A 12,500-nucleotide genomic window follows, 5' to 3' on the forward strand; every position below is an offset into this window, starting at 1 on the left:
TATAAGACTTAGTGCTCATCACAACAAGTGCCCTCCTGAATATCCATCACCTATGGAACCCATCCCCTGCCCAACTCCCCTCCAGTAATGTACTACTTGATATTAAAGTACAATTGCAAATGTTAACAGAATAACTACCTCTTCCCTCTAATGCAATGAAGTAACACACATCTTGAAGAATATAATGAGGGACATCATGTAAATAAGCTGTAATCTTCACAATTATAAAAGGTAAGTATCATTCCTGTTGAAATGAGGCTGGTAACACACTTAGATCTGAGTAAGAGTGACAAATCCTTATTCAGGACCTTGCTTGGGTTTCTTTCAGATCTCTCAGCGCCTCTCTCAGGGGTGTGGGCATTATTCTACAGAGCCAAGAAACCATTCTATCTGGAGTTCATCCCCCCAATTCTAGACTATGCTTTTGTATACAGGACCCTGGAATTCCCTATCTAAAAGCTCTGTGTTACCAGGGTTTGCATGGTCTTCTTCCCTAAATTCATCCACTAAAGGCACACTGACTCAATGGTATGTATATCATTAGGACAGGACTTGGATCTGCAGGCTGGGGTGTCCAAAAAAATGTACAAAAAGAACTTTCACAGTGTGGAACCAAACCATGAGTGGAAAGAGAAGAAAGGCAGTCCATATTGATAGAGTAGAACTGTAAAAAGTCTGAGAATTTTAAATTTAAACTTAATGGTTACACAGTATATTTGTCTAAATAGAAGGATGAAATATATACATTTTTGACAGTTTGTTAGCTTGATTTATAGCTCTTAAGCATTTAGACATTTAGTATGGGGGTCTCCATTTTTACTTTTTTCCTGAGCTCCTTCAATGTTAGTCATTGGTATCAAGCCTTTTGGAAGACAACCCGGTTTCAAGTTCATATTCAGCCAGTTACTATGTGGTCCTGAGTGAAATACTTTTCTTTCATTGCCTCATTTTCTCAATATTTAAAATTAAGATAATGATGATACCTACCAGATAGGGCTGTTTAGAGAATTAAAAGCATTGATTTCAGGTGAAGATGGAGAAGGAGGACCCTAAGCTCATTTTGCTCCATAAATAGCAACCACATCAGTGTAAATAACCAAGAGAATGACCTCAGGACTGGCAGAACAGACACTCCACAGCTAAATGTAGAGAATGTAGGGAAGAGGACACATTGAAGTAGGTAGGAAGGAAAGAGACATAGTTAGGAGTCAAATGGATCCATACGATTGTAGGAGGAAGGGACGCTGAAGGCCCTGAAAGGGGAGAGAAATGGACCCTCATGTCAGGCACCCCAGGCTCAGCCATAATAGTATAACACACATAACACACATAGGAGACACCCCTAATGCTCCAGATTCTGCTGAACAGGGGACATCGCACTATAGGGAACCACAAGACTTCTTCATAAGGCCATTACTTTCAAGAGCAGATCTAGCTGACTTTCCTAACACAAAGAAAGATATACATAGAGCTAGACAAAATGAGGAGACAGGGGCTATGTCCCAAATAAAAGAGCAGGACAAAATAGAAAAATAAACTTGGGGAACTCAGCAATACCATCAAGTATAATAACTTTTTCATTATACAGATCCCAGAAGAAAAAGAGAGAGAAAAGGGGGAAGAAATTGTATTTAAAGGAATAATAGCTGAAAAATTGCCAGTCTGGGGAAGAAAACAGAAACCCAGATCCAGGAAGCACAGAGAGACCCAACAAAATCAACCCAAGGAGGTCCACACCAAGACACATAGAAATTAAAATAGGAAGAAGTAGAGATAAAAAAAGAATTTAAGAAGAAAAAAAAAAAAAAAAAAAAAAAAAAAAAGGAAAACAGTTACATACAAGGGAAACCCTAAAAGTCTATCAGTTGATTTTTCAGCAGAAACTTTGGAGGTCAGAATGCAGTGACATGATATATTCAAAGTGCTAAAAGAAAAAAAAAAAACAAAACAAAAACCTGCAACCAAGAATACTCCATGCAGGAAGGCTAGCATTCAGAATAGAAGAATAGATAAAGAGATTTCCAAACAAACAAAATTTAAAGGAATTCATGACCACTAAACCATCCCTAAAAGAAATGCTAAAAGGAACTCTATGAAAGGACAGGAAAACCATAAGTAGAAGTAAGAAAACTAGAAAGCACGAAAACAGTAAAAGTAAGTATATCTATAAAAAATAGGTCAAGGGATTAAGAAAATAAAAGGATGTAAATTATGACACAAAATGCAAGTATATCACTAAAGTAAGTCAGCAAACCATGAGAGAAGTAAACAAGAGAGGAGAGAATTAAAAGTGTTAAAACATGCAAAGTGCTTAAATCAGTGACTGGCACATAGTATGTATACTGTATGGGTTTCAGTGGTGGTGGTGATGATAAATGGTCTTGATGACTATTATTTATTTAAGGTTCAGTCAGGTTAAGTTTTCATAGCTAGAATGTGGCAGGCTTAGAATTCCTCTCTAAGACAAACTGACTTTAAAACTAGTGCTCATTCAACTTTTTATGATATTCTACTTTAAAAATTTTTTTTAGATTATATATTTATTTATTTTGAGAAAGAGTGCTCTGCACTGTCAGCAGAGAGCCTGATGTGGGGCTTGAACCACAAACTGTGAGATCATGAACTGAGCTGAAATCAAGAGTTGGATGCTTAACTGACTGAGCCATCCAGGTGTCCCTGATAGTCTACATTTTTTGGCCTATATACATTTAAAAAAATTAAACTTCTTTATTTTGAGAAAATTATAAATTCACACGTTGTTATAGGAGAACAGAGGTCCCATGTACTCTTTATCCAGTTTTCACCAAGGTAACATCTTCCAAAACTATACAGTTGTTGTTGAACAATGCAAGGGTTAGGGGTGCCATGCAATCAAAAATCCACTTGTAAGTTTTAACTTCTCAAAAACTATCCTGCAAATAGTTTACTGTTGACCAGAAGCCTTACAGCTAATATAACCTGTTGATTAACACACATTTTGTATGTATGTGTATCACATACTGTATTCTTACAATAAAGTACGCTAGAGAAAAGAAACTATTATTAAGAAAATCATAAGGAAGAGAAAAAATGCACTTATAGTATTGCACTGTGTTGACTGAAAAAATCCAAAAGTACACCTGTGCATTTCAAACCCATGTTGTTCAAGGGTCAAGTGTAATACAGTAAGTATCACAAGTAAGATAATAATATGCCACCATTTGTTTAACTATTTGCCCATTGAAAAACATAAAGAGGCTGGTGTTTTTAAACGTATTTTACTTATTAGAATTATTTTACCCATGGATTATTATAACAACCTTCTAATTAGTGACCCTGGCTCCAGGATTCCCTTATTTCTTCCCACAACCTCTTAGTTCATTATCCACAGTCTGGTCAGTATTATCTTGCTAGTATAGACCTTATCATGTTTCTTCACTGTTTAAAATTTTCCAGGTGCCCTTCATCTCTTTCCACTCTCTTTTTCACATTTTAAGATCCAAGAACTTAGAACGTTGTGCTACAGTTGCTTGCTTGCTTTTATATCTCATGCTACTTTTTAAGATTCATGAGATGAAGACCCTTGTCTAATTTGCCACCAAATGTCCAACATGAAGAAAACATTCAATAATTACTTACTGAAATAAATGATCTACAAATAATTAAATACATGAGAAAAAATTTCATTAAAAATAAAAAAAGTTTTGGAAAATGTTTTGTGTTCTTCATAAAACATCAATTCTATAATAATTAGGAAAGAAATTGTTAAAGCCAGTATGTATAAAAAGGCAATAAACAAAGAAACAAAACAAAAAATCTTGTCATATTATAAATATGGATACATAGGGTATTAAATTAATAATATATTCATTTAAAAGTCAAAACTTATCTTAGCCTAATGTTATTAAATATTTAATTAATGTTCTAATTTCAAGCTTGTCAAGCAGAATTTTTATTATAATTTTACTTGTTTGAGCAAACAGAAAGGGAGAGAAATGGCAACTGATGAGTTTTATTTCTGAATCTCTATTAGTAAGTTGGAGGTTGGCCTCATGAGTTTTGCCAATGTGAGCCTTCTACTGAGAATTGGGTCCATGGTGTGTTAACAAGATGACAACATCAATATTCACAACCTTCAAGGTTAGAGTTTGTGGTAAATGCCATCCTATGTAATTTCAGACAAGCTGAAATATTTTTCTGGGGGTACATTGCTCCCTTTTGGATATCACTGTGGGCTATTCAAGCATATTCCTAATTCTATTTTGTATTCCTAACTTTGGTCAACTATCTTATTAAATAAGTTTGTTTTCATCCCAAATTCTCCAGTGAGCAACACATTAATTTATTTAAAACATATTTATTGGGGCGCCTGGATGGCTCAGTCGGTTAAGCAGCCGACTTCGGCTCAGGTCATGATCTCGCTGTCTGTGAGTTAGAGCCCCGCGTCGGGCTCTGTGCTGACAGTTCAGAGCCTGGAGACTGTTTCAAAATCTGTGTCTCCCTCTCTCTGACCCTCCCCCGTTCATGTTCTGTCTCTCTCTGTCTCAAAAATAAATAAACGTCAAAAAAAATTTTTTTTTAAATAAATAAAAAAAGTAAAACATATTTATTGAGTGCTAATTATATCCCAGACACTGTTCTCAATACTGAAGAATCCGGCTAAACAAAGTCGACAAAGTTCTTGATTTAATCTACAGAGCCCCATGTTAATTAGAAGACATATTTACTATTAAACTATAAATAAGAGGGCCATGACAGAGTAGCAGGAACCAAATTTGCCCTCTGACCATACATAACCATAAAACTTGACCCAGTATCAAGGCAGGAGTTTTCAAGCATAATACAACTGGTAATAGGAACTGGAAACAGTGTGAGAAAAGAAACATATGAAGTGAGCCCCTTCTGTCTCTCTTTCTCTCTGTGCTCCTCTCCCACCCTCTCTCTCTCTTTCTCTCTCTCAAAATAAATAAATGAAATTAAAAAAAAAAAGAAACTGACCATGAAGTATCCAAAATATTGGAAGTAGCATGCAAGGGCAGTAAAAAAGCTATTATTAATTTGTTGAAGAACATGATAGTTAAGGCATAATAAGTAAATAAATGCAAAAAACTCAGCATAGAAACTGAAACTACAGAATCAAATGGAAATTCTAGATCTGAATCTTAAAAATATCTGGGGTAAAAAGTTATTGAATGGGCATGACAACAAATTAAAGAAGAAAGGGCGAGTAAACTAGAACAGAGTTGAATAGAAATTATTTAATCTAAGGAAAAGGAAAGGAGGAAAAGAATAATGACCACACAAAATTATGGGACAACCAGGAAATAAGATGTAACCTATAGATTCCATTTATATCAATGATGACATTACATTTAAATGGACTAAACATTCTGATTAAGAGTCAGAGATTGTCAGATTTTATTAAAAATTAAAATGACTATATATTGGCTATAAGAGACACATGCTAAAAATAAAATACCAGGAAGGTAGTATAAAAAGATGAAAATGATTCACAAGGTGTTTTGCATAAGAAATCTGTATAAAAACAATTTGATATGGCTCTCTCTCAGTAGAGAGGGAGGGAAGGAGAAAACAAAACAAAACAATACAAAACAAAACAAAACAAAAACCCAAAAACACAATTTGATGTGGCCTGACACAGTGACTTCAAAATAGCATCTTTCCATTTTGTAATTGTAAAGTGGTCAACTGTTACTAGTAAATAACAATCCTTCATATACATGATCTTAATTGTAGACCTTTAACATATGAAGAGCTTTAATAAATGAAGCAAACTGGAAGAACTGAAAGAAGTAAAAAAATTATAATATAATTGTAGATTTTAATTGTATTCATGTATAAATTTATAGAACATGTAGACAGAATATTGATAAAGTAACGTAAAACATTATCAACCAAATTGACCTAATTGCTAATTATAAAACACTTATAAAATTCAAGAGAACAAGAAAAGATTATCCAAGACAGACCACATGCTAGATAGGGTATTAAATAAATCTAAACAAACTTCAAAAACTGATACCTTACAGAGTATGTCCTTTGCCCACAAGGGTTTTAATAAAAAATTATAACTAGTAACATAGCTATAAAAGTCTCTATATATTTGAAAACAAAATACACACATAAATTCATAGGTCAATATGGAATTACATGAGAAATTAGGATATATTTACAATTGTATTATAATGAAAATATGGCACATCAAAATTTGTGGGGTAGAGTTTAAACAATATTTAGAGGAAAATTCATTACATGTAAAGCTGTACTAATAAAAAAAGGGTATGAAAATCAAGATTTAAGTTTCTACTTTAAGAAGCTTGAAAATAAGAACAATTTAAAACCACAGTAAGTAGAAAGGAAAAATAATTAAAAACAGAGCAGAAATCTATATGAAGGAAAAAAAAAAACACAGAGAAAATTAACAAAAGCCAAAAGTTGGTTCCTTGAAAACGTTAATAAAATAGAACCCTTAGTAAGCCTGCTTCATAGTAGGAAGCAAATCAGGGATATTACCACATATCTGGCAGAGAGTAAAAAGACAGTAAATATTATGAACAACTTCACACCAATAAATGTAACTTAAATAAAATGAGAAAATCATTAAAAAAAGAAAAACTAGGGGCGCCTGGGTGGCTCAGTCGGTTGAGCGTCCGACTTCAGCTCAGGTCACGATCTCACGGTTCGTGAGTTCGAGCCCCGCATCAGGCTCTGGGCTGATGGCTCGGAGCCTGGAGCCTGCTTCCGATTCTGTGTCTCCCTCTCTCTCTGCCCCTCCCCCATTCATGCTCTGTCTCTCTCTGTCTCAAAAATAAATAAACATTAAAAAAAAAAAAAAAGAAAACCTACCCAAAATGACGCCAAGGAAGTGAAAAATCTGATTGCCCTAATCCAATTAATAAACAGATTTTATAATAAAAATATTCTCTCTTCTCCCTAAAAAATTTTGGGCCCAGACTTGGTGAACTTTATCAAACATTTAAGAAAAAGTGTTCTAGTGGTACCTGGGTGGCTCAGTTGGTTGAGCATCTGACTCTATTTTGGCTCTGGTAGTGATCCCAAGGTCATGGGATGGGGCCCTGAGTCAGGCTCTGAGCTAAGAGTGGAGCCTGCTTAAGATTCTGTCTCTCTCTGTCTCTTTCTCTCTGCTCCAACCTGTGCTCACATGTGTGTACTCTGTCTCTCTTTCTCTCTCTCTCCCTAAAAAAAGAGAGAAAGTATTCTAAAACAGTGGAGGGATGAATACTTTCCCCCTCATTTTAAGAAGCTAGGATAACTCTCATAACAAAACCTGCCTCCTCCAAAATAAATAAAATAAATATTAAGAAAGAAAGCAAAAAGAAAATTACAGACCTAGATCCCTCATGATCACAGATGCAAAGATTCTGAAAAAATATTAAAGACTTAAATTTAGCAATATATTAAAAAAAGCAAGCATTCTAGCATTATGGTGAAAAAATACTGTGAAATAAAGTGATAGCTTTTTTTTCCCCTCGATTCATTTTCACCTATATTAATTTCTTATACTCACTTCTGTCTAGCACTATTCCTTATGGTCAGTGATGGTGTCTAATATAAAAAGTTCTGAGGCACCTGGGTGGCTCAGTTGGATAAGCAGGTCACGATATCATGGTCTGTGGATTTTTGCCACACGTTGGGCTCTGTGCTGGCAGCTCAGAGCCTGGAGCCTGCTTCAGATTCTGTGTCTCTCTCTCACAGCCCCTCCCCCACGGGCAAACACACTGTGTGTGTCTCCCTCTCTCAAAAATAAATAAATATTAAAATTTTTTTTAATTAAAAAAAAAGTTCCATATTGAGTGAAGCAAGAATAATGAATCTATTGGTAGAATGAAGGCAGTTAAGAGATCTGGCATTTGTGACATGTTTAGAGGTTCTGAGGGCTAAGTGCTGCTTATATGCACTACCACATTTACCATTTAACTTTTACAACAGTTGCTTGGAATATGTCTTATATTCATTTTCATAGATGAGGAAACTGAGTTTCAAATAAGTTCAATTTCCCCAGATCTCATTTTCAAACAACAAAACAAAACAAATTGTAGAAGTGTATCTGTCTCAGGAAGGTAACACTTCCTATGGTAGGCAGAGCAACAGCCCTCCACAGATGTCCATGCCCTAATCCCCAAAACCTGTGAATGCATTACCTTACCTGGAAAAAGTGAGTGTGGTTAAGGACCATGAGATGGGGAGAGTATCCTGGATTACCCAGATGGATAATCAAGTCCAATCTAAGCACATAAATCCTTAAAAGCAGAAAAAGGCAGAAGAGTGGGTCAGAGAGATACAACACAAGAAGGGCTGTTAATGACTTTGAAAATGAAAGAAGATGGTCATGAGCCAAAAAATGTGGTGGCTTCTAGAAGGTGGGAATGGCCATCAGTTTAGAGCCAGCAAGAGAATGGAAACTTTGGTCCAAAACTACAAATAACTGAATTCTGCTAAAACCCTGAATAGCAGGAAAGGGTTTCTCCCCTAGACCCTCCAGAAGGGACAGCAGCCTATTCACACCTTGACTTTTTTTTTCAATGAGACCCATACCATACTTCTGACCTACAAAGTTATAAGAGAGATTTGTGTTGTTTGAAGCCACTAAAGTTATAGTAATTTGTTATAGTAGCAATGGGAAACTAATACAATCCTCAAATGATGCTTTACATTTCACCATTTATTTCTCCTATATATAGAACTTGTCCTCTTTGTCATGAAGCATCATTTTTTTTAATGTTGTAAGCAATTAAAACATATATTTGAAATACAGGAACAGAAAATGACAACCTACAAGTATTTCCAAAATATTGACTATGGCATCACTCCAACCACAACCATGACAAAAGAATCATGTCTCTACCCACTGCTCCTGCCGCTGGCGTTTTTACTGAGATAAAGAGGGAGATTCTGCCACTTTTCTTTCTCAGTAAATTAACACTAAGCAGATGTTGATGGTTAACTGTTCGTGGAAAAACGAGGAAGACAAGCAAAGATCGGCCTTACAAGATTTGAGAAGGTATCAGTTAAGACTGACAAGCAACTCAGAACTTGTCTACAGTCACTAGATGCTGGTAAGATAATTCCTGGTTAAACAGAACTTTCTTAAAAAGCTCTTAGTGCTAAGCAGTTCCTGAGTGAGTCAACAAATTCTTATCACTGAGAATAGCAAGAATGATCAATATAGGTGATATTTAACCACTTTCCTAATTTCTTTAGCTCACTTTGTGTTTCATTTTCAAGATTTATTTCTCATGTTGAGCGGTGTGCTTTTCTCAGAAGGTGCAAGGGAAATATGAATGGGTAATGATTCTCTGAAGCATTTTGATACACAGAAGCTTTTCCTCAAATACCTAAAATGTATACGTTTCAGACTAAAAATAAAATTCCTGCTATCATGGGGCGCCTGGGTGGCTCAGTCTGTTAAGCCGCCAACTTTGGCTCAGGTCATGATCTCGCGGTCCGTGGGTTGGAGTCCCGTGTTGGACTCTGTGCTGACAGCTCAGAGCCTGGAGCCTGTTTCGGATTCTGTGTCTCCCTCTCTCTGACCCTCCCCCGTTCATGCTCTGTCTCTCCCTGTCTCAAAAATAAATAAAACGTTAAAAAAATTAAAAAAAATCCTGCTATCTTACAATGAGACAATAATCTGTTCCAGGTTAAACCTAGTTTAGAAAGAGGAAATAAATTATAAGCTTTATTGGGTTTGTGAATAAAGTTACATTGACCCAAGTGAAGGAAAAAACTTTTCAGATTTCAATTTATTCTATCCACATCACATGTATAAGCATGGTTGATCAATTTTTAAATGCCAAATTATTCCTAAAGTGAGTTAATAAATGTCATAATTTTGGGAGAATATGATCATTACTTTTCCTATTAATATATCTCAATTTTTGCACTAACATTCAAAAGGGATCATCCATATGCCAGGCAACTGAAATTGCTACATATTAAAAATAACTTTCTTCATCTATTTATGAAACACCTAGTATGAGCCCGAGAACTGTATTATACACTGAAAATGCAATAATATTAATTATAATGGAAGTTTTGAGTGTTTGCTAAGGTCTTGGCACATTGCTATATGACTTTTATTAGTGCGGCTCCATTTAATTTTCGTGTCAACCTTGTGGAGTAAGTCCTTTTATACCCATCTTTATAAATAAAGAAGTTGAGATTCAAAGAGTTAAGTTGCCCTAAATTTATAGCTGGTAAAATATAGAGCAGAAGTCTGAACTGTAGTGTATTTTGTTCAAAGTTATAAACTGCCATAAAACAACAAAATCCCTAGTGTTGAGTAATATGAAGGTTAATGGACAAGGCACGCACTTATATACCAAGGACTAAGGAAGGATATTTGTGGGGTGATTTATTCTATTTGGAGCAGCCCAGGAAAATCAGCTTGTATGGAATTCAAATCAAAGACTTCAGAAAATAGCACAAATGTTTCTTAAAATACAGTCCTTTAGTAATTCATAAAATATGAGTGTTGACTATGTGCCTGCCATTGTGCTCTGAAATATCATGCAAAAGGCCTTTGTTACCATGATTGGTCTTGAGTTTGATATGGACACTCAGAGTGAAGTCCAACTCTGAATAGGAGAAGCGCTATGTGCTAAAAAGTGCTGATAAGTGGGAAAATCAAAGTGAATGGATTTTGTTGGCATATATGAATACAATAAAAAGAAGAAATACTGATTCAAGAAATCAGTTAATAATGAATGAGGGGTGGCTGGGTGGCTCAGTCGCTTGGACCTCTGACTTCATCTCAGGTCATGATCTTACAGTCGTGAGTTTGAGCCCTGCATGGGGCTCTGTGCTGACAGCTCAGAGCCTGGAGCCTGCTTTGGATTCTGTGTCTCCCTCTCTCTCTGCACCTCTCCAGCTCATACTGTTTCTCTTTCTGTCAAAAATAAATAAACATTAAAAATTTTTTTTTGAAAAAATGAATGAGAAGTATTTAATTTTAAAAGTTTAAGTAAATTACTTTTTAAAAAGTAATATGCTTAACTAACTAGAATTTAAATAAAAACTTAAAAAAAAAAAACAGTAAAAAGCAATGTTGTGAAAGATTATCCCAGCACATGAGTGACTTCCTGTTTCTCTTACTCCGAGCAGCTGCATTGTCAGGTCACCATGGAACCACTGCTCACACGGACGGAGTAACTGACCAAACAGTCCTTTAGAAGGCAGCAGTGGTGAATGCAGCTGCCATAAGTACCTGATGGAACCTATTGGGATTAGAATTCACACTGGAAGAAGCTGGCTCAATGTGTCATACAAATATGAAACACTTGTGATTGCATGTTTCTAAATTGAAACACTGGCATCTGTTGGAGTATTTTTCTGATGCCAAGAAACCAAATGAAACAAAAAGTCAAGAAACTCTGAAGTTGGAAACTCAAGTACGGTATTACTAGGTTGCATTGTTTCCCCTTTAATATTGGGCTTTATAGCTCTTGACCCTACACAGAATGTTGTGGTTACTTTTGCAATAATGATTTACTTATGTAATCCATTCCTAGTTTTAACTGGATTTTACTTATTTTTATTGTTAAACAGATTAAGAAATTGAGTGTTTAGCTTGATTCAGCTTGACTCAGAAATTTAACTTTGCAGAACACTGGAATCCCTTATCTTGCAGAAAATCAGTAACCGAAAATCGGGAAGGGCAAGTTGAAAAGCCACAAGGTAGAAAGTGTAAGGAGAAGTACTCATTTCCTTCCCCAAAAGTGAAGTACTCATTTCCTTGCAGCCTTTACTCAGTCAGTAATAAGTATTTTCCACAGTATAATTAGTTTATACTTTTAAATCAAGGGGGTGCAATGACCTATATATTCTATTTCTCTCATCTATTATGAATTATTCCCAGAATTAAGTTTATTTGAACCACAATTCAGGGTGCAAAAAGTCAAGCAAATACTCATTAATGAAAAGGTAAAAAATATTGGAATTATTTGTAATGACTGGAAAAAAGGGTGCATAGGAAAATATACAGTTATGTAGTGGAAAGATTTTCTTATTGATAGAGACTCCCCGCAGGAAGCAACATCCTCTTTCACATCCTCAATTATTAATTATGTGAGATGGTTAGAAAAATCTCTATTTATGATCGATTACTCTTCCACATTCTAGGTGTATGCTTATAAAACCCTGCAAAACTTCTGATGTAGTTTACCAGGAACTAAATAAGTTCAAACTCTGACCTGTTATCTTCTCACAAATCTTATTCTTCCACCTCTTTTTCTCATCTTTAAAAGGCACTGTCATCTTCCTATTTAATGTGGAATAAAATCTAGGGACCTTTGGCTCATCCTTTTTCTTCGTCTCATATCTCTTCACCATCTCACTTTACAACACACGTACACATTCAATCAATCACCAAGTTTATCCATTTTCTTTCCAAAATAGCACTTACTGTGAGGTTAGCTTTTATATTTGTAACAACCTTGTGGGTAGTCCATATTACATGTATAGAATTCTACCTTTCTGTCCAT

At 35.3% G+C, this 12,500-nt stretch overlaps 1 protein-coding gene across 2 annotated transcripts in view; it reads right to left on the reverse strand.

Moving 5' to 3' along the window:
- Positions 1-12,500, reverse strand: part of RGS18 (regulator of G protein signaling 18) — a 41,330-nt gene that overhangs the window by 2,915 nt on the left and 25,915 nt on the right. The gene's annotated exons all lie outside the window — the stretch shown is intronic.

The sequence above is a fragment of the Panthera uncia genome, chromosome F1 (genome assembly GCF_023721935.1).
Source record: "Panthera uncia isolate 11264 chromosome F1, Puncia_PCG_1.0, whole genome shotgun sequence".
Lineage (NCBI taxonomy): Eukaryota > Metazoa > Chordata > Mammalia > Carnivora > Felidae > Panthera > Panthera uncia.